The 24674-nt window shown below is 40.1% G+C and overlaps 1 protein-coding gene across 4 annotated transcripts in view; it reads right to left on the reverse strand.

The window, feature by feature from the left end:
- The window catches only part of Ipcef1 (interaction protein for cytohesin exchange factors 1), a 158885-nt gene that overhangs the window by 121293 nt on the left and 12918 nt on the right, over positions 1-24674 (reverse strand). The window contains exon 1 of one of the 4 annotated variants that reach the window (XM_021174272.1): positions 4520-4563. The exons of the other annotated variants lie outside the window; for them this stretch is intronic. The gene's annotated coding sequence lies outside the window, so the exon portion shown is untranslated. Of the gene's footprint in view, positions 1-4519; positions 4564-24674 lie in introns of those variants that run through there. 4 annotated transcript variants of the gene reach the window in all.

Genomic DNA, 24674 nt, shown 5'->3' on the forward strand with positions numbered 1-24674 from the left:
TATAATAGCCAGAAGCTGGAAAGAACCCAGATGTCCCTCAACAGAGGAATGGATACAGAAAATGTGTTCATTTACACAATGGAGTACTACTCGGCTATTAAAAACAATGAATTTATGAAATTTTTGGGCAAATGGATGTATCTGGAGGATATCATCCTGATTGCGGTAACCCAGTCACAAAAGAAGTCAGTTGATATGCACTCACTGATAAGTGGATATTAGCCCAGAAACTTAGAATACCCAAGATACAATTTGCAAAGCACAAGAAAATCCAGAAGGAAGACCAATGTGTGGATACTTCATTCCTCCTTAGAATAGGGAACAAAATACCTATTGAAGAGCTACAGAGACAAAATTTGTAGCTAAGAGGAAAGGATAGACTATCCAGAGACTACCCCACCTGGAGATCCATCCCATAATCAGCCACCAAACCCAGACACTATTGCATATGCCAACAAGATTTCCCTGAAAGGACCCTGATATAGCTGTCTCATGTGAGGCTATGCCAGTGCCTGGCAAATACAGATTGGATGCTCACAGTCAACTATTGGATGAAACACAGGGCCCCCAATGGAGGAGCTAGAGAAAGTACCCAGGGAGCTGAAGGGGTCTGCAACCCTACAGGTGGAACAACAATATGAACTAACCAGTACACCCCCCCCCCGAGCTTGTGTCTCTAGCTGCATATGTTACAGAAGATGGCATAGTTGGCCATCATTGGGAAGAGAGGCCCCTTGGTCTTGCAAACTTTATATGCCCCAGTACAGGGGAAGAAGGGTCAAGAAGCAGGAGTGGGTGGGTAGGGGAGAAGGGTGGGGGGAGGGTACAGGGAACTTTCAGGATAGCATTTGAAATATAAATAAAGAAAATATCTAATAACAAAAATGCCCTACTCATTTGTATAAATAATTTCAAAAGATTTTGAGATTTATAATGAACACCTCATCAATGGATTCTACCCTTAGAAAGCTATTTTCCTATTTTTAAGCTCAAATATGGGAAGGAAAAGCTTTTGTTCACTAGAAAAACGTTAATCTGACCTATAGATAACCTAAACAGATTGCGGGTTCTATTTTTGAGGAACAGTTTCTGTGCCTCTAGCTTGTCTATCCTTGCTTTGTAACCCAGATGTCTCATTCCTGTTCATAATGTCATATTTTGTGGAAAAAAAATATATTCAAGAAAAAAAGCCATATGTGGTCATCTATCCCTTTATCGCCAGCACACAAGATTTTAACACAGAGATTTTATTTTTAAATAGATTAAGAAACCTTGGAATCCAAGTTGCTTCTCTATGAAAGGAATGAGACTTGGCACCACACACTCAATTCTGGAAAAAGTCCAGTGGTGCCCTAAATCACTTGGTAACATAAGTCAAATCAAGTAGGTCTTAGAACGTAACACTGACAGACACAACAAGAAAGACAGGATAAGAAAAATATAACCCTGTGTTCATAATTGCATCCTCGCATAAACTCACAATTTTCACTGCCCAGCAGGAATATGTCAAAATAATTAGACAGGTATTTTATGCTTAAGAATCCTGGGAAGGACTCAAAAATAGCCGTGGGCTGAAAAATGTAGACACATGTGAGTGAGAACTGAATATGAGTCGTTGGCTCCCGCTACACGGGACTGGGCAAGCCTCCTTCACTGTGGCTTACTGACCTCCCCTAAGGATGAAAATCGCTAGAATTTTTTTGTTTGTTTGTTTTTCGAGACAGGGTTTCTCTGTGTAGCCCTGGCTGTCCTGGAACTCACTCTGTAGACCAGGCTGGCCTCGAACTCAGAAATCCTCCTGCCTCTGCCTCCCAAGTCCTGGGATTAAAGGCATGCGCCACCACCGCCCAGCACTACAATATTTTTTGCATCAGTTTAAAGGCATTTCATAAGCTTAGTGGCTGCCTCAACTCCTCTTGGAACCAATCAGTTAAAATTATATATATATTTAAAGCAATATTTCATACATTGTAATCCAGAGGTATTTCAATGTGTGCGGAACATCCTGGGAAGGCAATGAGAGGCAGATGAGAATCAGAAGCAGCGATACCAAGAGCGACCACCAAGCGATAGGCTCATGTGAGAAATGAGTGGGAAACAGAGAGGAGTCTGTGTGGTGCCTTTGTGTCAGCTTCATAGGGAACCAGAATAGCCCGTGACGATATGAGACAACTGTACGGAGTGTACAAAACTCAACACAAAGGTCACTTTACTTTGAAAGGTCAGAAACCTGTGGGACTTGGTATTAAATGCACAAAAGCCTGTAAGACATCATCTTCCCCCTTCTGATAAGCACTCTGTTATATGCCAGGCATTCTTCTAAATTGTACTAATTCATTAATCCCTCTTCCAGCCGTAAGGGGCACTAGCCACATCGTACCGTGTCCCATGAAAAAGAAAGAAGTTGCCTGACCTCTATACACTTGTCTTGGCATATTCCTTTCCCTTGCAACAATAATAATATTTTTGAGGAAAAAAATTAGTCATGTAAAGGTTAACTTCCAAAGACCAAGATTGCACAGCTGATATGTCCCAGAAAAGATTCAATCCCAGCCATCAATGTCTAGAGCAGCAGTTCTCAACCTTCCCAGTGCTGCAATCCTTTAATACAGTTCCTCATGCTGTGGTGACCCAGACCATAAAATAATTTTCACTGCTATTTCATAACTGTAATTTTTATACTGTTATGAATCATAATTTAAATATCTGATATACAGGATATCTGATATGTAACCCCTGTGAAAGAGTTGTTTGACCTCAAAGGGGTCTCAACCCACAGCTGATCTACAGTCTGATTTCTCTTCAAGATAAGCATTTTGACAATTCTTTTAAAAATTAAATCACCTAGTTTGGTCATTGATGGGAGTTGCTACTTTACATTATCAGAAGGCATTGTGTAACAAGGGATTTCAGAGCCTGTCTAATCCAGTTTTCCAATCAGCAAAGGTTCCACTTGTGGCACGCCTTTCTTTGATAATGATTCTGGCTCTACCTAGGTGTTTTTCATAATGGAGATGGCCCTCACCTAAAGATTCTTCTAGAAAAAGTACTTGACTTTTGAAGATAGTTAAATGTCTCATTTTCATCAATAGGAAACCAGTTAGTAAAACATCAGTGAAAGTATAAATATAAATGGTATTATTTAAATTACTCAACACAACATCCAATTTTATAATAAGGCATTCTGTACCAAAGAAGGCAAAAATCTAAATTCTATTAACTATTTCATCAAAAATAATTCAAATGGGGCTACAGGAGTGTCTCAATAGTTAAGCTAACTCATGCTCTTACAGGGGACTCAGGTTCAGCTCCTAGCACACAACTGCACAGACAACTACTTGTAACTTCAGTTCCCAGGGATCTGATGCCCTCTTCTGGCCTCCACAGGCACCTACGTGTACATGACACCCACACAAACACATACACATACAATAAATGTCTATTAAATGCCTGTCTCTTATACGCATGCCAAAACATAAGAATATATATTTGAAGACATTTGAAAGCCTGAGCTATGCACCAACATTGACTTTCACATCACTGATTTGGACACCTGCACCCAGCCCCACCCCAGCCTTTAGTTACTATGAACTAAAAGGAGATCTCCACTAAAAAGATAATGTGTTGCTTCAAACGTAGTAGACCATGAAATTGGAAACGGTAGAAACTACGTACTTGAGAGACTCCTGAATTTTACCATTTCCTGGCTCTCCGAAGAATTAAGTGTATTAAATTAATTGACTTATATATTCTGAACAATTACCACAAACAACTTTAACTTTATCCACAGAGATATTACACTCTGAAGTAATATATCCCTTGCCTTTCCCTGCAAGCTTAGAGTTATGATTCATCTTTCTAAAGATAAGTAAACCAATAAGGTGTTGTATGGCACATCTGAGAGCTAAAATATATAATCTTTCTTAAGTCATTTTATAAATCAAAAGTCAGAGGAAAGCAAAAATATGTATACCTATATCATTAGGGTTAAATTTTAAATATAGAAACATCTTTTAAATTGTTATTGTTATGTGTTTTATTGTTATGTGTTTCATTTCATCTTAATTATTAATAAATTTATAATAATAAATACTCATTTATAGGACATCCAACTTGGATGTGGGCATCTAAACCCACAGCTATTCCCAAAATTGAATAGTCTCATGATATGATCCTAGAGTGCTTAGCCGGTTACAGTATAAGCTCTACTCAGACTGAGGGGATAATAAAATAATTAGCCCAAAAATGTTAACCCATAAATAAATAAACAATTTGTCCCTTGTAAAATAATCACTGCTCAGAATCCATTTCTGGTGAAATGCAAAGGTAGAATAGAATTGTAAATCTGCCAATGCTTTTATCTATCGCTCCTCTTCATATTAGCCTGGGAACAGGCATGCTCACTTTATTCTGATTTGGCTCATCAGTTAGAATAACAAAGTACTGAGTGGGCTTTTCAGGTAATAAATGTCACTCAAAGGAAGAGCTAGCTCTCTTCAGAGAGTTTTTGATGGCATACCAAAATGTTAGGAAGCTCCTCACTCCAGGTCTGCTGCTGCTGAGCTATACGAGACAATATAATAAAGAATGTTATTAGATTTTCAACTACTTATGAGGACATCAGAATTGTGCATATCAACCTGAGAACAGGCAACAAGAGAGTTAGGTTGGTCAGTGGGGAATGGCCAAGGGCCTCGCCCAGAGAACTAGCTGTCTAGTATCATCTCCTCTGAAAGAAAATGTGAGTGGTGGTGAGCTGGGGTGAAATCTCAGATCCCCAAAGCTAAGTGTTCAGTGCTACAATGAAAAGTGTGTTCTCACCCTTGCACTCAGACTCAGGCATGTCTCTACTTTTACATGCTCTGAAAATGTGCACATGGGGCAGATAGATGACTTAGCAGCTACAAGTCCTTGCTCTTCTTAAGGAAGATCCTGGTTCAGTTCCCTGCACCCACATGGTAGCTGACAACCTTCTATAGCTCTAATTCCAGGGAATCTACTGCCTCCTCCTGGTCTCCAAAGATAGCAGGAATCACATGGTATATTTACATACATGGTGGCAAAAACACTCATGCACATTGTTTAAAAAGAAAAGAGGTGTCCTTGAGTTTAGAACTTCCATCCATTTTCCTCGAATCTTGCCAGTGGGGAAAATGTTTCAAATTAGTAATAATGATCCACTCATTGTCTAACCTACATATTTGTATAGAATATACATTATTCTTCTTTTTAAAAAAAACTATACAATTCTAATTTCCCTAATTGTATCAGTAATGTCGTTTCTGATCTAGAGAATTTGTTGCATTTCATCTTAAATCCGGGCTCCAATCAAAGATCAATCCATACTTTATATGTGGTATATCTCCAATATCTACCAGGGGGTTACTTGCAGAAGCCTGTGGATACCACAGACAAGGATGTTCCCAGGTCTTACGTAGAATGAAGCATATAACACCTTCCCAGGGTGCTTTAGACCTCTGGGTACTATAGATAATGCAACATGAGTGCTTCATAATAAGATACTACACTGTCTTGCTTAAGAAATAAGAACAAGAAAGTTCCCCATCCTACACAAGTGCAATTCTCTTTCTGACTGAATCTTTCAGTATAGAAAGCATGCCTATTGTAGCATCAATTGTGCCATCCCAGGTCTTCAATATCTTTTTGGTTTAGGTTGCTTTATCCCACCGGCTAGATTTGTCTAAATGTCTCCTCACAATTAGACCTAGATCAAATGTTTGGACTCATGGGTTACGATATTTACCTTCTTTATATACATTTTAAAATTATACAACACACTGTGTATTTTGTTTCAGTCACAGTTGCATTAAAATAATGTCCTCCTTTAAGTAAAACAGTGTCTGCTTCTAATTAATAAAAGTCTTTTGACATGGATAAGTGTGCTTGATTTGCACTGCCGTCCGACGGAGGTGGGTATTTTTAAATGATCTCTTCTGTTTGAATGGAAATTTATGCACATCCATAAATGTAAAACTGCTTCTGGGGCCAAAATTTAAATATAGACATGACATACCTATCACCCTAAAGCAAGAAACTTTCTATTTTCATGCAAGGTAAATTTAAAGCATTTTTCCTCCTCTCTCCATTGTGCAAAGGTTGCGTTTCGAAGCTCTCATTTCATGGTGTTAAATTGCAGAGCAGCATGACAACATCCTTTAGCTGAACAGCTTCTACCTGCTTTTTGAAATGATCATGGTTAAACTAGAGACGCTGTTATAAGATGCATATTATCTGGATCAACTGCTCAGTTATCAGCTTCTCTTCATGTTCTTGTCTTTGCATTTGATGCACATAAAATCTCACATCTCCACTTCTTCCCTGGAATGACTTCATGTCACTTCTTCTTCCTTCCCCAAACAGAAGGAACAGCATTTCAAGATAAATGCCAGCAACTCTACAAGAATGTCTTAGCATGCTAAACTAAATCATTTTTCTTCTTCTCCTTGGACTTTGTTCCTTATGATTCTTCTGTTTAGTTCAGGACCTAGTCAGGGAAGGTTTGGAAAGACATACCTGTGACCTGAGTCACAGTCAATAGTATGTGTCTCTAGACAGACAGTCCAGCCAGGCAGAACACCAGGAGGATCCCATCCTGGACCACTAGGGTCCTGGCCACCTCCAGGAAGGACAGACTATGGTTGCTGTGTGGGTGAGACTAGACGCAGAATGTTGTCTCCTTTGTTCTGAGTTTGGAAAGCTCTTGAAGAAAATGGGTGTTCTTTTTCACTGATGAAAATTATGTTACCATCTCCAGAAAGCCTCTGTTGACATGGCAAACAAGGATCCATTTAGTCTCTCACCAATGTGCAATTTCCTTAAGGCTCGGCAAATTCAATATCTCATTTCAAAGTGAAAGAGCAATTTAAAAGGCCCAAGTAATGAGTGTGACATTACTGTCCTTGTCCAGTGTCCGATTTCATATAGTTGTCAGGACAGGGCCCTGAAATACATCCAAGGAAGGAACTGAACTGCCTTTTCAATATTCAGAGTTCTTTCCATAGAACAGGATTTTCTCTAGAACTGGCATATTATGCACTCCATTAAAAGAAAAAATTCTTTGTTCAAATTCTAAGAAAAACATTCTAGCCCTCCATTTGAATTAGATTTTAAGCCAAAAACAGTAAAAGAAGCTGCAGTAGGGGTTATGCCTTGAATATATAAATTGCTCCAAGAGAGATAGGTGGGAGATGTTTCAAATGTGAAGTCCTTGCTAGGATATACGTCATTCTTCCTTTCCCTCCAACCCCCAAAATACTCCTATTATCTTCAGATAATGAAAGGCTGCCTGCAGTTAATCACTGTGATTTCCTAAGAAATGAAGACTGATGTCTTTTAAAAATTAGTTCAATTTTATCTTTGAACATGAGTTTAAAACTTAAAATTACTACTTCCAATAATATATTAACCTCCTCAAGGAGTATTAATTATTCTCATAATCTTTCTAAATTATATATATATATATAGACATGTATGTGTGTGTGTATGTGTGTGTGTATATATATATATATATATATATATATATATATCTTCCCAAGTTTTGCTTGGTTTTGTTCAATAAAAAATACAACTTTAAGATACAATTACCTTTAACACTTTTCTCAAGTTTAAAGCCTTCAGGTGTCATTTAACCTCATTCAAACGTAGCCTGAAAAATAGTTTTTTCTTTCTAAACACAAAATGGGAACAAATCCATTTTATTGTCTTATGTAAAATCAAATTGAAATTAAGTAGAAGATAAATAGAAAAAGGGGGAGGTGGGAACAGGAAGATGATTCAGTCAGGAAAGTATTTACTTTGCAAATAAGCATAAGGGTATGAGCTTAGAAAACACAGCAGGGAGGGGGGATGCAAGGCTTGATGATGTATGTTTGTAATTCTAGATCTGAGCAGACAGGGTCTGTTGGATCTCTGGGGATTCCTGGCTCTCTAGTCTAGTCTACTTAGGAATTCCAGGACAAAGAGAAACCCTGTCTCAAAAAAACAAGGTGGAAGATTCCTTAAGAATGATCAACCCAAGGTTGATCTCTGGTCCCTACACATATGTTCATGCAAACTCACAAATATACACAAATACACACACACACATCTAGACTAAAGAAATCTTACAAGAACAGCAGTAGTAACAGAAATAATAGCAAAGTGTTTGTTCTGGTGATCAAATCACGTGTGTATACTACAATGCTGAATGCTGGATATGTTACCACTCCACTACTCATGAATGACTATTCATGTGGTCCCCAACCTTCTTCATACACCTACATGCACATGCACTCCTATGCACACATGCATATACATATGTGTACACACACACGCGCGCGCGCGCGCATCCTTTCTGATGATTATTTGGACAATTTTGTACAGTGAGGCATACTCTCCCTTTGCCTCTAGAGAAGAAAACAGAGGAGAATATGGGCGAGTGACCTCTGCACGAGGAGCCCCTGCCTCTTCCCAGGCTGCCAGACTTCTGTGCTTGCTTTCTCTGTGGCCAGGGTCCCTTGGCTCTGCTTCCAACACCAACTTCCATAGGGGTCTTTAATTCATCAGTCACATGTGGGCATGTCTAAACTACAGGGCAGGGATATCTAGCCCTTCTTCTCAGGTCTCTCAGACCCCATGCCATGTACCTGGCCATGCCTCTGAGTCCCTGAACTTTCTGATCTGGCCCAGCTTTCATCAAATATTCTCTATCCCCAAGAAGCAACCTTACTTATACCCATGTTTAGCAACTGCTTGTCTTTACTGCAGTCTAGCAAGTCATGACAAAGGTGTTCTTCCTTGCCGCTATTCGGAGTGATAGATTTCTAAATAATCACTATATGAAGATACAGCTTACCACTCTGTGAATTCGCTGCATGTATTTGTTAAGAACAAAGAAACTCATGAGAGAAAGGAAAGAAAGGAACATTATTGTTGGACTGACCAGCCAGCTAGCCAGTAAGGAAGCACAGGAGAGGGCCGCCAAGTGAAGAGAGGGTGAAGAAGACAAGGAGCTACAAACACTGCACAGTTTGGCTGCTCTGTTCTTTAGCTCCTTCTCATGTGTTTGAATAGCTGTAGCTCTAGATTCACTCAGGGTAGAGATTCTTGAGTGCCATGTACCAACAATCAGGAGAGAAAAAAAATCAATAAAACAAAAAAAAAGTTCTTCAGTTATTCTGACCTAAATATATGTGGCACTTGATGACAATGACAGGAAAGCCAGCAGCCATGACTTAGGGCTCTGGGAAGGGATGTGATGAAGCCAAGGGAGCCTGAGAGCCTGAGAGCACGCATAGGAAAGAGGGAGGGGTTGCATATAGACGATGCCACGAGCGTATCATAGAGTAACTCTGTCCTCTACTCTTCCCCATTTGCCTACCCTGGTACATTTTTAAGTGTTTGAACCTTCACGAGGCAGACTCCTGTCCCACCAGGCAATGCAGGGAGACAGATTTATACCCATACGTGACAATCACTGCACGTGACTTGTCTTTACCTTGTCCTAACTCTGCCGTGACAAAAGCATCTCTTTCACTTCTGAAAATTAAGTTGTCTGGATATTTACAAATACATATTTGCATTGTTGTAAACTTAAAAGTGAAAGAAAAAGCCCTCATAAAATGGAACAGAAAGCATTATCTTCAAATCTGCAAGCATCCGCTCTGTCGTTGTGCACGGCCGTCTTTGCTTCTTCTACACCTTGTGGAAATGTGCAGCAAAGCAGGGTTAGACTGTATATAAGACTTGTGTCTCCAATGATTAGTCTTAGATGGCTGAGTGGGTGGGGCTTATGGCTGGTACTTGAGCTGCTTGACAAGTCACATCTGGATACTTCCATCAAAGCAGAGACCTGACACTGTATGAGCCTCACTCAGCAATCATGGGGCTTAGGGTGGCACCCTATGGGATATAATGATAGGCAGAGCAATCCATTCTTACCCAAGCTGTTGACAGGAGGGTCCATGGTGCAGAGGAAGATGAAAGTCCATATGTTCATTTCCAGTGTTTGGAAACCAATACAAGAAACCCAGAAATATTCTTGAAAGTAAGACCAGTAATAACTTTGAGGCTTGATGAATGAGCTATCTCAAGAATGTCATTCGTGAACAGTCCCACATTTTTTTTAAGGAAAGAACTACCTAAGTGACAGAAGAAAGAAATTGAATTAAAAATCCACTATTCATAAGAAAATACAAGATTTGGGTCCTATGACTCGATTTTCACTTTTAAAGTGGGGGAGGGAGTTCTTGTTTAAAGAGTCTCACTTTGTAGACTAGGTTGGTCTTGAACTCATTTAGTAGCCAAGCCTCCAACTTATAATCCTCCTGTCTCCTAACAACTGGGATTGCAGTCATGCACCAAAGCACCCGGCTCTCCAACTCAGTTTTAAAAAACTATTAAATTTTCATCTAAGACAAAAGTTTAGGGAACACCCTACAGTAAGAGCTTTCCTATACACACCCCTTGACTTAACCGTTTCTAAATTTCCCTTTTTAAAACGCCCTTTACAGTTGGTTTATAAAGAACAACTTAATATTTTCAAATGATTTGAAGCCAGAAGCTTAACTTGAGCGTTGCAAGCTGCTCGAGAGTCAGTAGAGTCATGTTCATATTCCCAAACCAAGAGGACAACTTTATTTATTCATACAAGACTATGCCCAGCTAAAAATGACTCACACCCAAATAAGGCAAAAGAAAAGGAAAACACTTCTTTTTCTAAAAAAGCAAGAACTGTTTATATCCCCTTTTTGCAGCAGAGAAAGATACCCTACTATGTTTACTAATACCAGTATTACATATGGTGCGCATGCCCAGAATAAAAGATGCAGCATGCCACTGCAGACTGCTCACGTGGGCACTGCTGTTCACCCCATAGCCTGAACCAATTTTCCATGAGTGACTTTGTTTGTTTTTCTAAAGATTTTTATATGTAAGTACACTGTCACTGTCTTCAGACACACCAGAAGAGAGCATATGATGCCATTACAGATGGTTGTGAGCCACCATGTGGTTGCTGGGAATTGAACCCAGGACCTCTGGAAGGGCAGTCAGTGCTTTTAACCACTGAGCCATCTCTCCAGCCCCTGTTTGTTTGGTTTTGTTTTGTTTTAATCGGTTGCCTGCCCCAGTACAGCAGGAGATGAGGCTGAAGGAGGCTGCACTGCCCAATACAACCAGCAAGAGGTGGGCATCCCCACATCAGCAACTGTCCCTTGGTCTGTGGAGCATGCTTTCAGTGAGGCAAAGGAGTCTGGCTTCTTTTTGCTTGTTTTTCTCTTTTTCTCTCTTTTGAAAATTGTGAGCTTTCTAAGTTTTTTTTTTTCCTGAAAGTCAAATGTTGTGCTTCAATGGTTTATCAAATTCATTGGTTGACTCAGTTTCTACAACATGAAGGCCAGTTTCTGTAAGAGTTTTAAGCATCTAGTGCCAGTGTCGACTCGTGAGCATTTCTTTGGCTTTCCAAACACCCTTTGCAGGGTGGAAGGCGTTTCTCCCATGATGGTTAATTGAGCCTGTCGGTTTGCTTTAGAATCACCCAGGAGAAAATGTCCGAGGCCATCTACCTGTGAGGATGTCTCCAAGCAGGCTTAACGGAGGCAGGTAGACCCACTCTGCATGTGGAGATCACCCTGCCACAGGCTGAGATCCCAGAGTGCATTAAAGAGGCTCAACACTCATTTCTCTTCCCCTGACTGTGGGCACAACATGACCAGATGTCTCGGGCTCCTATCACTGTGCCTTCCAAACCATGATGGACCCCAACCATCAGTCCAAATCAACCATTTCTTCATTGATTTTGTCAGGTATTTTGTGCCTGTTGCAAGGAAGGTAAAGACTGGGCATGGGCGGTGCTCCCTGTTCCTTCCAATGAAAGAATGACTGCTTATTTCACTACCACACAATGAAACACCAACAAAGTCCAAAACACAAAACTAAGTTAAACATAAAAATATCACTAGTTAAGATGCCTCACTAAGCCTCAGGAAATATTCCTCAACTACGTCAAATATAAACATTAAGGCTAAACTGTAGCTCCAGGTTATAGCACTTGTCTTTGTCTGTCTGTAGGGCCCCATTTTTGATCCTCAGAAATGTGCCCTGTGCTCCCAAGTGCTGAGGTTAAAGGTGTGCACCACCATGCTCACCTAGAATCAGAATTCTATCTTATTTCATTAAAAGCACAGAACCATTCCATGTAAACTTCACATATTAATTCATTTCAGAATGTCTCCTCACGTTTATGTTCACCTGTTGCTTTTTCTCCACTTGCTTGTAATTTTCTTATACTGACTAAAGTATTTCTGGAAGCTGCCTCAAATCATTCCCTAAGTAAGCCAGGCTATGAGCAAGAGTATAAATGAATACAGTTGAGCCAGCTCAGCTGGTAAATATTATTTCCATGAAACCTGATTGTTACAGGATATTTGATTATTTATGTAGAAAACCTAACTGTGAGCAAAATATACAAGCTTGGAAAGGCTTCACATTTGTCAGATGCAATTAGGTGTGTCCTGTAGAGAAGCTGTTTGGAGTGCCTCTAAAGGCCTCCATAGATAAGAATTGCTAAAGAATGGAAAGTTCGTTGCTTATGGCAAGTTGTTTGGGAGAGGTTTTGCAGTCTTTGCTCTATGACCCAAGCAGTCAGCTGGATGGCCTGGAGGTGCCCCACTGTAAAGGTGAAATGGTTCGGCCCCTACTGACCTGGCTTGGATCCCCCATCATGACCATGACAGGTTTACCCTGCAGAGGGTATGAGGAGGAGCTCGAGACTTCTTTAATAGCAATTGGACATTTGGTTCTTTCTTGGTTCCCCTTTGGCTTGGAAGAGCCTTCATGGAGAAAGCTCCAGGGAAATGATAAGGGTTCTCTCTTTGGGGCTTTCAGAAACAACAGAGAAGCAGCTGGCAGGACACAGGTGAACCATCTTCTAGAAAAGAGAGCTAAGAAGCCCTCTTAGGTTTGAAGGCACTCAAGAGAAAGATAGACTAGCTTGGTGGAATGACATGGCTTGAAAGAGATTTCTAAAGAGCTGGCAGTTTAATTGTAGAATCAGGCTTGTAAGTAGATATTTTGTATATAGTTCAGAGAATAAAATTACCTCGCTGAGCTAGCAGGTTTTTTTACCTCAGTTCCCACCCCCAGTGTCTTTATTGGAATAAATATTAGATCATATAAAAGGTTAACTATGACTCCTGATGAACTAAGTTTAATAAACTCAGAACCCATGTGAAGGTAAAAGGAGAGATCTGATCCCAAGAAGTACACTCTAACCTCCACAGGGGCACCACGGCATGTGTCCACCCATACCTACCCAACCACCCCTACATACACATTAAATATAATAATTACAAAGTGCTTTTAAGACTATAAATAAATGAATGGATGGAATTTCTAGGAGAAAATTAACAAATATGCATAACTATGTTTAAGGTTTTATATACACATAAATATATACATGCACTTATTTATGTATATTTATGTATGTCACATGCATATATTTATGTATATATACACATACATGTGCTTAAAGTTTACATAAACCATATTCATAATCTTTCATATATAAATATATTCCAGAGGTCTTTAGTATTGGGTTCATAGTTATCCCCAAAGTACCTGTGAGCTGAATCGAGGTCTACACTTGGATGAAGAATATATCTTCACTGTCACTAATCTCTTAACAGAAATTTAACATCTTCAGCTGTATATCCTGGCCACAAGCCATGCACCTTGATACATATTTTTTCCCCACTACAATTCTGGAACCTCTGTTGCCATTTGGTTACATGCAGCTATCTGAAGATATGAGGCTTTCTCCCAGCTTATGCTGCTGGATATGTTAATAAAGAAGCACATTGCTCTAACTGCATCTCTCTTTCTGAGCTATAAAATCCCTGGCATAGAGTAAGCCAGGGAAGAGAGATTGGTTTGAGCTCACAATTCCAAGTTACAGGCAGTCAGTGCAAGGAAGCCAAGGCAGCAGGAACTTGAAACGGCCAGTCCTGTCAAACCCACAGAAAACAGAGAAGAGAAATGAATGCACAAATGCTCAGTGCGCAGCTATCTTGCTCTATCTGCTCTTAGACAGTTCAAGACAAAGAAATGGCTCCACCCATTTGGTAAGGCTGTGTCTTACCAAATCCATCAGGGCAATCAAGACCATCCCCCGCAGACATGCCAACGTGCCAATGTTATTTATATAACCCCTCAATGAGACTCATCCTAGGCCATTCTAGATTGTGCCAAGTTGATAGCTAGAACTGACTGACCATCATATACTATTGCCTCATGGGTTCTTTTATATTTTGACCGTTATATTTTAGACATCTGTTTTCCATGAAATAATTTGTGGTTTTCCCAAATGCATGGAAGGGCTGAAGAGCCTGTAAGGTCCCTTTCATTATAAAGAGCACAGAAGAAGTTAGGTTTCTGACACACAAAATCATTTAAGTGATGGCCTAATAGGCAGCTGGCCACTCTAGTTGAAATCTATACCTGACAGACTAGGGAATGGCAGCTTTGCCTACTTATAAATCACTGAGGGCCCCTTAGCTAAAGTGAATATATATGGCACAGGAGTGTTCTAGCTCCTCTGGTGATGAAAGGCTATGTGTAGCCCACAGGCAATCAACTTCTATGGCTCCGGCTTACATTTGCAGCTTCTGAAAAGGCATGGAAATGGAAGGGCCCTGCAAAACTTCGCTCAACATTTCTGTTCTCAGAAGAAAAACAATCCTATTTGCCTCAGTGTTAAAATGTCTCTAAGAAGCTGCATATCCTTTGAAATGCCTCTCTGTGTTCTGCAAATCATCTAAGTCCCCTTCTATTTTTTTTCCTCCTTTTGTGTGTCAGGCTTCTTTTGTATTTTTATCAGACATCCTGACACTTTTAGCACAATTGTAGTAGGGCAGAAATACAAGGAACTGAAACAAAAGGCTGTCAGTGTGATTACCACACACACACACACACACACACACACACACACACTGGAATAGCATTTAGGTGTTATTACAGTGGTTTCTTCTGGGTCTGGCCAGAGACCCATACATTTTGTGAATGCGTTGGTAGAGAGTTAGAAAGGCAGTGTGTTTACAGTAGCAGCACCCCGTGAAGCTGTGGCCTAGGCCCACCTTCTCCAAGAGTATCTTATCTGAGATCCCAAGTACTAAGACCTGATTGGACCTGCAGTGGCAAGGATGAAAAGAAAGTACAGACTCCCCAAAGCGATCGAGTCACTGGGAAGATCACCCTGAAGGCTCTTGCTTCTCTGTTACATCTAATTCTCAGATACAAAGCCAAGCTCTGGACACTGTCTCCCAGACTCTCTTTCCCTGGCTGAGGTTTGGAGTAGTCAGCTTTTTTCCCCCAGTCTTCTTCATACCAAACTGACTCTCCTATCCCAGTAGAGCTGTGGTTAGGAAATAGGACCATAGCTAACAAATAATGCAGCAGGTTGTTGAGACTTTGTCAGTACGCACCACTGAGTTTGCTAGATAGCTGGTCTCCTACCACTGTAAGCAATGACATTTTCATGTCAGCACTGAACAACTGTGTGCGTCATAAGAGTACTGTTTACCTTCTACCTGAGAGGATCAGTCAGTAGCCTGAAGTTCACCTCTATACATGGCTGTAGTTAACAAGAACAACCCCACTTACTGGCTTGGACATAGTATAAGAGGCACCCTTGGTCTGAATTGATGTTGAGATCTCTGAAATCTTTTTTCTCTTCCTTTCCTTCCTTTTCTTTTTCTTTGTTTTCTACACCTTTCCTTTTGCTTTTTTACTGACTTCTGTAATCCCACCAAGGACTCCCTTTTACCTTCCCATCAATGTGTAGATGAGACAAAGGCCATACATAACAAGTTCCACGTGAGGGCTTTAGCTTGGAATAAGCATGGCTTGTGGTTCCCCGTCGTCAATACATCTCTATTTGTGTGTTGACAGTTTTGCTGAATTGCTGGCTTGATGACATGTCCATGAATGTAACAAAGATAACTTCCCAATGAATAAGACTCCATGACACTTGGTTCCCTGTGGAAATATCCAGGCAAACCTTACTCTAATGTCTAGACACTGACCCTAGCTTATGCTGGCTTTTGGTTGACAACAAGCCTCCATTGAGATAAGATCTCCTGAGTTCAGTAACTAAAATGTTCACAGCTATCCAGTCTGCAGCCATTAGATATTTCCATCAGAAATCTGGGTCACACCATCATTTTCAAGAAGAGACAAAATCACACTCCCCACTTCCTCTTTTGTCTGCCCTTTATCTGTCTCATTCGGTTCTGACCACACAATATGGAGTAGGGACTGTGGACACTCCTGATCCTGCTGCCTCCAGCTATCTGAAAGACTTTGGGACAATTGCTATTCACACCAAATCTCAGCTTCTTCGTCTCTAAAGCAAAATTAATCAATTTAATACCACACCATAATATATGCAATATGAAACAGTGTTTCTAAAGACTGGCACACATTGTTCCCATGAATTTACCCAGTTGGCATTAGACTAGACCCCTTAGTAGTGGCTTAATCATTTGTTTCCTATTTTTTTGTTTTATCTTTTCTTTTCCTCTTTATAACTCCACAGCACCCAAATGCCTAGACCACCTTCAACATTGTTATCATTGTCTCAAAGTCAAGGAGACCCAACAGCACTAGCAAGTCTTTCTAATTCCTGTTGGGAACTTGAAAGCAGCAGTGACTTGTGCTGTCACACGGTCACTGTCAACATGCCGGCGTCTTAACACTGCTTCTGTACCTGCTAAGTCACTGCAATTTTGATGGCATAACTTTAAGAGAAAGGACACCGAGGTGGCTCATTTACTTCAATTTTACCCATCATTTACTTTTAAAGGAACTAAAAAATAGGGCTGGTGTCCTGGTTCCAGATGCCTGCGCATGCACTCCCTGGTAATGAACCCATGCCCTACAGCCTGTACCACACTCTGCTGCAAACACACATCAAAGCAGACTAAAAAGCATGTCTGACTGCGTGAAGCTATTTTCCTGCGCTCTGAGCTGACAGCCTGAAAAGGCCACGCCTGCTTAGTTGATTAGAACTTCCTTCTGGGATATTACACAACTGAGTATTGCCTACCAAAACCAAAATCATCTTGAGCTAGTAGGTCTTAATAGCTATTAATCACCCACCTTTGTATCTTACCTAGCATCCTTCCTGCCATTAGGTAAGACCTTAATATATTAATATATTAATTTCTAACAACCCAAAAGCTAAGGCTGTCACCAGGCAGCATCAAAAACCTCTTGAAGACTTCTCCCTGGTTTGCTGTAACCCCCTGCCTGATGTCTCCACCAATGCACTTGCTAAATACATTGATTTATGTATTCTGCTGTGGAATGTATCGTCCTGGACAAACTGAATCTATCTTCTACACTACAAGCACTTTTTCTTGGCTCAGAGCACACCAACTCTGACTCTCTTTGGAGGGAGAGCAGGGGTTCTTGTTGACACACTGTGAGACTGCATATTGAGCTACCTTCCCAAGCAGCATTTTCTACTATTCATTAAATAATAGCAACAAGAGGCAAGCAAACACATCCTGCCCACAAGGATTACACTGATGGAAGGATAAAAGGCATCTATGGGCTGTTGTTCATGGTTCAAAATAATTGTCCTGCACATTTTAGGAGGAAGGCGTGTAGGAGGAAAGAGATGAGAACAGAACAAGAACCCAAAAGGTGAGATGGATTTGCTTAAATCCTTCCCAAGAGACATTAATGCAGGCTCAATTTTAAATATTTACTGTTTAATCCATGTTTATATTTGCAAGCTTATCTGAAAGCAAACCTTCTTTCCCCTCCACTAATAGAAGTTTCTTGGAGAACAGAGGGCAATTCATGTTTCTTCTCCATTTCAGACGTCCTGAAAGAATATGGCCCTTCTCCAAAAAAGCCTACCTTTGTTTTCATTTGTCTGTTTTAGAGTTGATTAAGAAAGAGTTTTACAAAGAACATACATAGGCTGGACCTAGGCCTCCCTGCACATATGTACCAGATGTGCAGCTTAGTCTTCATGTGGGTCCGGAACAACTGGAGACAGGGCAATTCCAAAAGCTGTTGCCTGTTCATGTGTTCTTCTAGCTGGGCTGCTTTGTCCGGCCTCAGTGAAAGATGTGCCTAGCCTGGCAGGGACTTAATGTGCCAGGGTGGAGGGATTCCCAGAGGAGAGGGGGAGGAGGAAAGGCAAAAGGATTGTAAGAAGGAGTGAATGGGAGGGGGCAGTGAGTGGGATGTAAAGTGAATAAGTAAAATATAAATAAATATTTTTAAAGGAGGTTTTAAATATAGATTTATACCCAGGTATTAATTGCTATTTCATTCAAAAAGTCACATGAACTAATAAAGCTTGCTGTGCCTTTGTGTCTTGTGAGGTGAATGTCATCTGAACACAGGGATGAGCTGCTGAGCAGTTCGGAGGTGCAGGCTCTGCTAGAAGACAGCGAGAGAGAAGATTCCTTCCAATGCCTTTCACTCATAAAGGTTAGGAGTTATAAGTGTAACGTCTAATGTATTGTCTGGTTTGCAGTATTGCATGTTTTCATATGAATGACTTGGCAATGTAGAGACAGCCTATTAAACGTGGCAATGTGGCTTCTGTGGACACAGCTCTCATGCCACTGTGTGCAAATAAACAAGGAACTCCCTTAGGAAGCACCTAGTCACCGTGCATGCAGAGTTTCCTAATGTCATAGAAGAGGAAGAAAGCCAATACTTGTTATGACACTGCTTCTTCTAAATAATGTAATTAATAAAAATAAAGAAAAACATGGATTATGAACTTAGTGCCTCTCCATCTCTTGAGAGCAGCTTTACCTGAGCTCGGTGAGAAAGTCAAACTACATCTTCTATCCTTGCAGCCCTCTGGAACGGCTTTCCTTTAGGTTAGAGGAGCCTGTTCTGTAATCTGTCTCCTCCTGCTACAGTTGTGATGGCAGTCCCTCACAACTTGCCATTGGGAGTGTCTGCATGGAAATATTTGGACTAATTTAAAGACTTGTGTCAAGAGATATTGTTGGAGAACTGAGAGCAATTTTATGGATATGCACGTGAGCTGCAGCTCAAATGGGGCAGAAATTTGATACAGACACTGTGGAGGAATGCTACTGACTAGCTTGCTCCTGATCCTGTGTGCAACTAGCTTCCTTACACAGTTCAGGATGCCTGCCTAAGGATGATACCACCCGCAGTGGACTTCTCCTCCAACATCAGTTAGCAGTCAAGAAAATGTCCCAGAGATATAATCACAAGCTAATCTGATCAAGGCAATCCCCTAAATGAGACTCCCTGAGATAACTCTGAGCTGTGACAAGTTAACTAAGAAACTCTGTTACCAAAATCAAGAGAGAAATTGTGAGAAAATAATACTATAAGCAAATAACCCTAATAGATGCTAAACACACACACACACACACACACAGAGAGAGAGAGAGAGAGAGAGAGAGAGAGAGAGAGAGAGAGAGAGAGTCTTTTAATATCATCAAGTTAAATCCTGTGATATGTCTGGTAATATATTCCAGAATGCAGGTTCAACCTATAAAAAAATTTAATACAATTTTGCCCAGTGATGAAAAACAAGAAAATAATTTTAGGATCACCTCAGTAGATGCAAAAGAAGCATTTAATAGAATTCAACACTCATTTGTGATAAAATAAAAACGTAATAGTCTCACAAAAAAATTATGACTGGGAAACTTCCTGAAAAATAACGTCACTAAAACTCCATCCCACTTCGTAGTGAATGGTGCAAAACTGGCCTTTCACCCACTGAGCTAGCAACACTACCAGGGAATACACTCTTACCACTGAGCATCTGTATTTAGAATTGTTCTGGAGACACAGCAAGTACACAAATAAAAGGAGAATACATAAAATATGTTGATAAGGATTGGGGCATGAAGCTCAGTAGTAAAGCATTTGCCTAACACACATAAAATATCCTGGGTTCAGACCCAGGGAGGGAAGGAGGGAGGGAAGGTGGGAGGGAGCGAGGGGAAGAAAAAACATCAAGCAAACTAAGCAAATGAATGTTGCCTTTATTCATGCATATCACAGCCCATACAGTTATGGATTGTGATCGTTGATGTTGATTCTCAACTTAAAAAAATATATATATAGATACACATATACATATATACATATATGTATACACATATACATACATACATACATATACATGTACATATATGTGTGTGTGTGTGTGTGTGTGTGTGTATATATATATATATATATATATATATATATATATATATATATCCAGGCCTGTGTTATTTTAAATACCCTGACACTAGATGTCCATCAAGAGAAAGAGATAATGTGACAGATTTGTATGAAGGAACACGGTGAAAAATGGAAAGAAGTGACTATTGATAATACAGGCAACTGAGAACTTAGGTTGCCCTTACACATAGTGAGCCAAAAAGTCAGACACCTGAGATGACAGCAGCAGAAGGCTCTGGGACCTTCAGGACTACTGAATGGAGGAAAAACCACTGGTCCCTTGTGGTAAGAGGAATAGGTAACACAGGTGACTGTAATGAGCACAATGAGAAATATCCTTCTTGGTGACCATATGGGTTCCATAAAAATACCAATGTGCATGGCTCACCCACGTCACTATATGAAGGCCATAGCTTGATGATGCAGTGTGGAGTACAGAAGATAATCACAGGATACTGTTTGGATAAACCTGAAATTAAACTTGAAAATAAAAATAACGAAATGGAGCATTTGACTCTTCCCCTCCAGAAGAGAAGCCCGGGATGACTAAGGCACAATCTGCTTCATTTCCACCTTCAGCTACAGAGTGTCACATAACAGCACATAGTTTACATACAAAAGGCATTTGATGCCACCCGTGCTCTTCCCTCCATTCAACCCATAAACAAAATTCTACCTCACCACCTGCAATCTATAAACATGTCCAACACCAAGAGTGTTAGCAGTGAGTGTGGTGTGTGTGTGCGCGTGCATGCATGTGAGTGTGTACTTATGTGTATGTGTACAAGCATGTGTGCTTGTGTGTGTGCTATGTGTGTGTTCACGTGTGTGCACACATGTGTGTGTGCATGTGTGTGTGAATAAGACAAGTCACCTCCTTAATTTTCCAGGATGAATCAACAGACCCAACTTTGCCCCATTAACTAGCTTTAGATTCTAACTGAAGATAAATAATAATGCCCACAATTTCTCCCTACAACGGTCATGATGTATCCACCTGAAATGTAAGTGTATGCCTAAATTCCCATCGCATCACTCTTGGTATTCTGCCTATAATCAAATTACTGACTGGAACTGGAATGAGGTACACTAACTTCCTTCCTAAGCCTTCCCCTTTTCTCCTCTGCCCAAAATCATGAGCTATTTATAAAACCTCCAGTCTTCTCATTTGGTTCTACTTAGCTGAACTCACAAACTGTGCATGGTAAATTTCAGACCTATAATTTGTGGCTTTCTGTTTCCCAGGTTCCTCCCAAAAAGCCTGCATGTGACTGTTTCCCTAGTTAAATATTTACGCACATACTTGGGGTCCATAACATTTCATATTTGACAGGATTTAACATCACCTCTGTCTCTTTCTCATCTAATGACTCAAAAAAATGTGCCAACTAAACATTCTTTGAATTTATTTGTGCAAAAACATTGTCTCCACTCTCATTCTGAAGCATTTTCTATAAAAAGGAAAGAGAACTTGCTTCTCCTGGTCCCCCTTCTCCTCAGTTCCTATCCATTAGCTCCAGGCTTCTCTCTGGTCATCAGAGGGATTACTTCCCAAGCTTCACCATAGCATGCTCCAAGTCTTATTTGTATCAGTGTGTGAGGAGCACAAAGCCAGGCTGGGATACAAAGGGACAGAATAGCATATGTATATCTCAAACAGCCTCAAAAAGCAATAGCTGGCTTTGGGGAATGACACTTCAGGCTCAGCAAGGGTGAACTGGGCCACTCTCGATGCTGGTTGGCAAAGCAGTTGGCTTTGGGTCTGATCCACACTCCACAGGTAGCTCAGGCATGGACCCTCAAGAAAGAAAATTCTCTGCTTTTACAGGTCCTATCATCATTCCTTAGTCTCCAAAAGTTCAAATCAGAATGTAAATATTTGTCTTAACTCTCTCCTAATAGAAGAGGCTAATGGTGTTTTTGGTTCATGCAATTTCTTTTAGCACAAATAGGATATATAGTTTACACAGGGAAATATGCCTTTCACAACACTAATTCAGAATAAATTGGTTTGAGCTGACTTTCAGTTCTCTTGTTCTGAGTTTCAATATTCAAATCTGATTCCTCATCTTTATTCATATGTGGTTGTCTAAGCCATAACAAAAGGAAGTAAGAAAGAGTGAAAACTAGAAGCTGACCAAAATCTGTGTGCATCAAAGAAATGGAAATTCAAGAAATGAGTGTTTTCAATGGATTTTGAAACACATTTTTCCAATCTGTGTCTAATTTGAAAACCTAGCTATTTTCTTTCATGTTTGCTGTTTACCTTCCTTTTAGCCACTGCATAGCTCATTAGTCTCTGGAGAAGAGGGCACTAGAGAAAATAAAGAAGATAAGATAAAATTGGCCTCAACAGCCCTGAAGAAAAGCTTTGTCTTCAAGGATCCTTAGAAACTCAGCCACATGAAGGGGTTTGCAGCCCCATAGGAGGAACAACAATATCATCAACCAGACTCCCCAGAGCTCCCAGGGACTAAACACCAGCCAAAGAGTACACATAGAGGGACCCGTGTATCCAGCCACATATGTAGCAGAGGTTGGCCTTGTCAGACATCAATGGGAGGAGAGGCCCTTGGTCCTGAGAAAGCTTGATGGCCTAGTGTAGGGGAAGGCCAGGACAGGGAAGTGGGAGTAGGTGGGTTGGTGAGCAAGGGGGGTGGGGGGGTGGGATAAAGGGTTTTTGGAAGAGAAACCAGGAAAGGGGATAACATTTGAAATGTAAATAAAGGAAATACCTAATAAAACTATCAAAAAAATCAAAAAAGAAAAAAAAACCCTCAGCTACAATAAAGATTCTAATGCATCTGAGAACTGACACATTCTCTTAAGACTGTTAACTGTCACACTGACAGTAGATGCTCGGGTGCTTAGCTGGAGGACATCCTAATTTATGATGTAATGTGAAAAGTTCTTGTTGATGATGTCTCAGTAAGTCAGGTCTTAGGCTATACCGTATCTCTCAACCACAACTTAGGTACACAGATAAGTGATACTTGTAGACAATTGTTCTGACACCCTAAGTGTCTACATTGGCTTTAGAGTAAGGCATGGAATTGCACTTTGTGAATAAATAAAATCTATAGATGCTGCAAAGTATTTGTACTTGTAAATTATATATTGACACTCCAGGAAATTACTTAGGTGAATGTCCAAATTTCCTTCTTGGTCTTTGGAGAAATAGAATATGATGAGCATCGAGGCAGAGGGGTTGGTTCAGTCTAATTAAAGTGCTTAAGGACCTGGGCTCAGCTTCCTAAACCCATGGAAAACAAGTGGACATAGTGGCAGGTGCTTGTAATCCCAGCTTCAGGGGTCACTATCCATCCAATTTAGCCTGACTGAAGAGATGCAATATCTCAAACCATGGACCATAGCATGAGGAACAGTACCTGGCCTACACATACACACACACACACAGACACACACACATTCACATTCACAGGACCATGTACATACATATATAAAAACATAATGAACATCAAATACACTGAAGCAAGCTTACAAAAAAAATCTGGATCAGGAGGTAAAAGAAATAATCTTAAATTTTTAAAAATGCAGACAATAAGACCTTGATACCAAAACCTGACTCAGCACTATAAGAAGAAAAATAAACTATAAGTATTTATAATTCATATGGTTCAAAATTCTTGACAAACTATTGACAAATAGAATTCCGGAATACATAGAAAACATTATATTATGACTATGTAGAATGTATTTCATGCTTAACATTTTTTAAATAAATCACTGTAGTGACAAGTAAAAAAATGGAAGGAATCAACATGATTGGGTCATCAGCTATAAATGTTTACTTGCCAGAAATTCACAACACAGTCATGATTAATACCCAGCAAACAAAACATGTCCAGGCATGTAAGCAATAGGAAGAAATTTTGCCTTATAAAGACTCATATACCAAACAGGTTACAACTAACCTCACATGTATGGTAACTTGTTAAATACATACCTAGAATTGGAAACAAAACCAAGGCATCTTATTCCATTACTCCTCCTGTAAGTTTGCTAGAGATCTGAGCCAATGCAATAACGTAAGAAAAAGAAAAAGAATTAAAGAGAAGACTGTTCCTCAGGAAGAACTTTGACGTTGCTCTTAACACATTCAGAAAATTATAACACATCTATACAAAGCTCTCAGAAGTCATCTTTGGATTTGGAATGTCCTGAGATTTAAAAAGATACAAAATTGAAATTATATTTCTATATATAAGCAAAATTTTATTGAGGAAATAAACTTTAGGGGATTTTTTTCACCATTTTAAAAGCTAGCAAGGTAAGAAGGACACATGCTCCACTATGTTCATAGCAGCCTTATTTTTTTTTTTTTTTTTTTTTTTTTTTTTTTTTTTTTTTGAGACAGGGTTTCTCTGTGCTGCCCTGGCTGTCCTGGAACTCACTTTGTAGACCAGGCTGGC

The sequence above is a fragment of the Mus caroli genome, chromosome 10 (genome assembly GCF_900094665.2).
Source record: "Mus caroli chromosome 10, CAROLI_EIJ_v1.1, whole genome shotgun sequence".
Classification (NCBI taxonomy): Eukaryota; Metazoa; Chordata; class Mammalia; order Rodentia; family Muridae; genus Mus; species Mus caroli.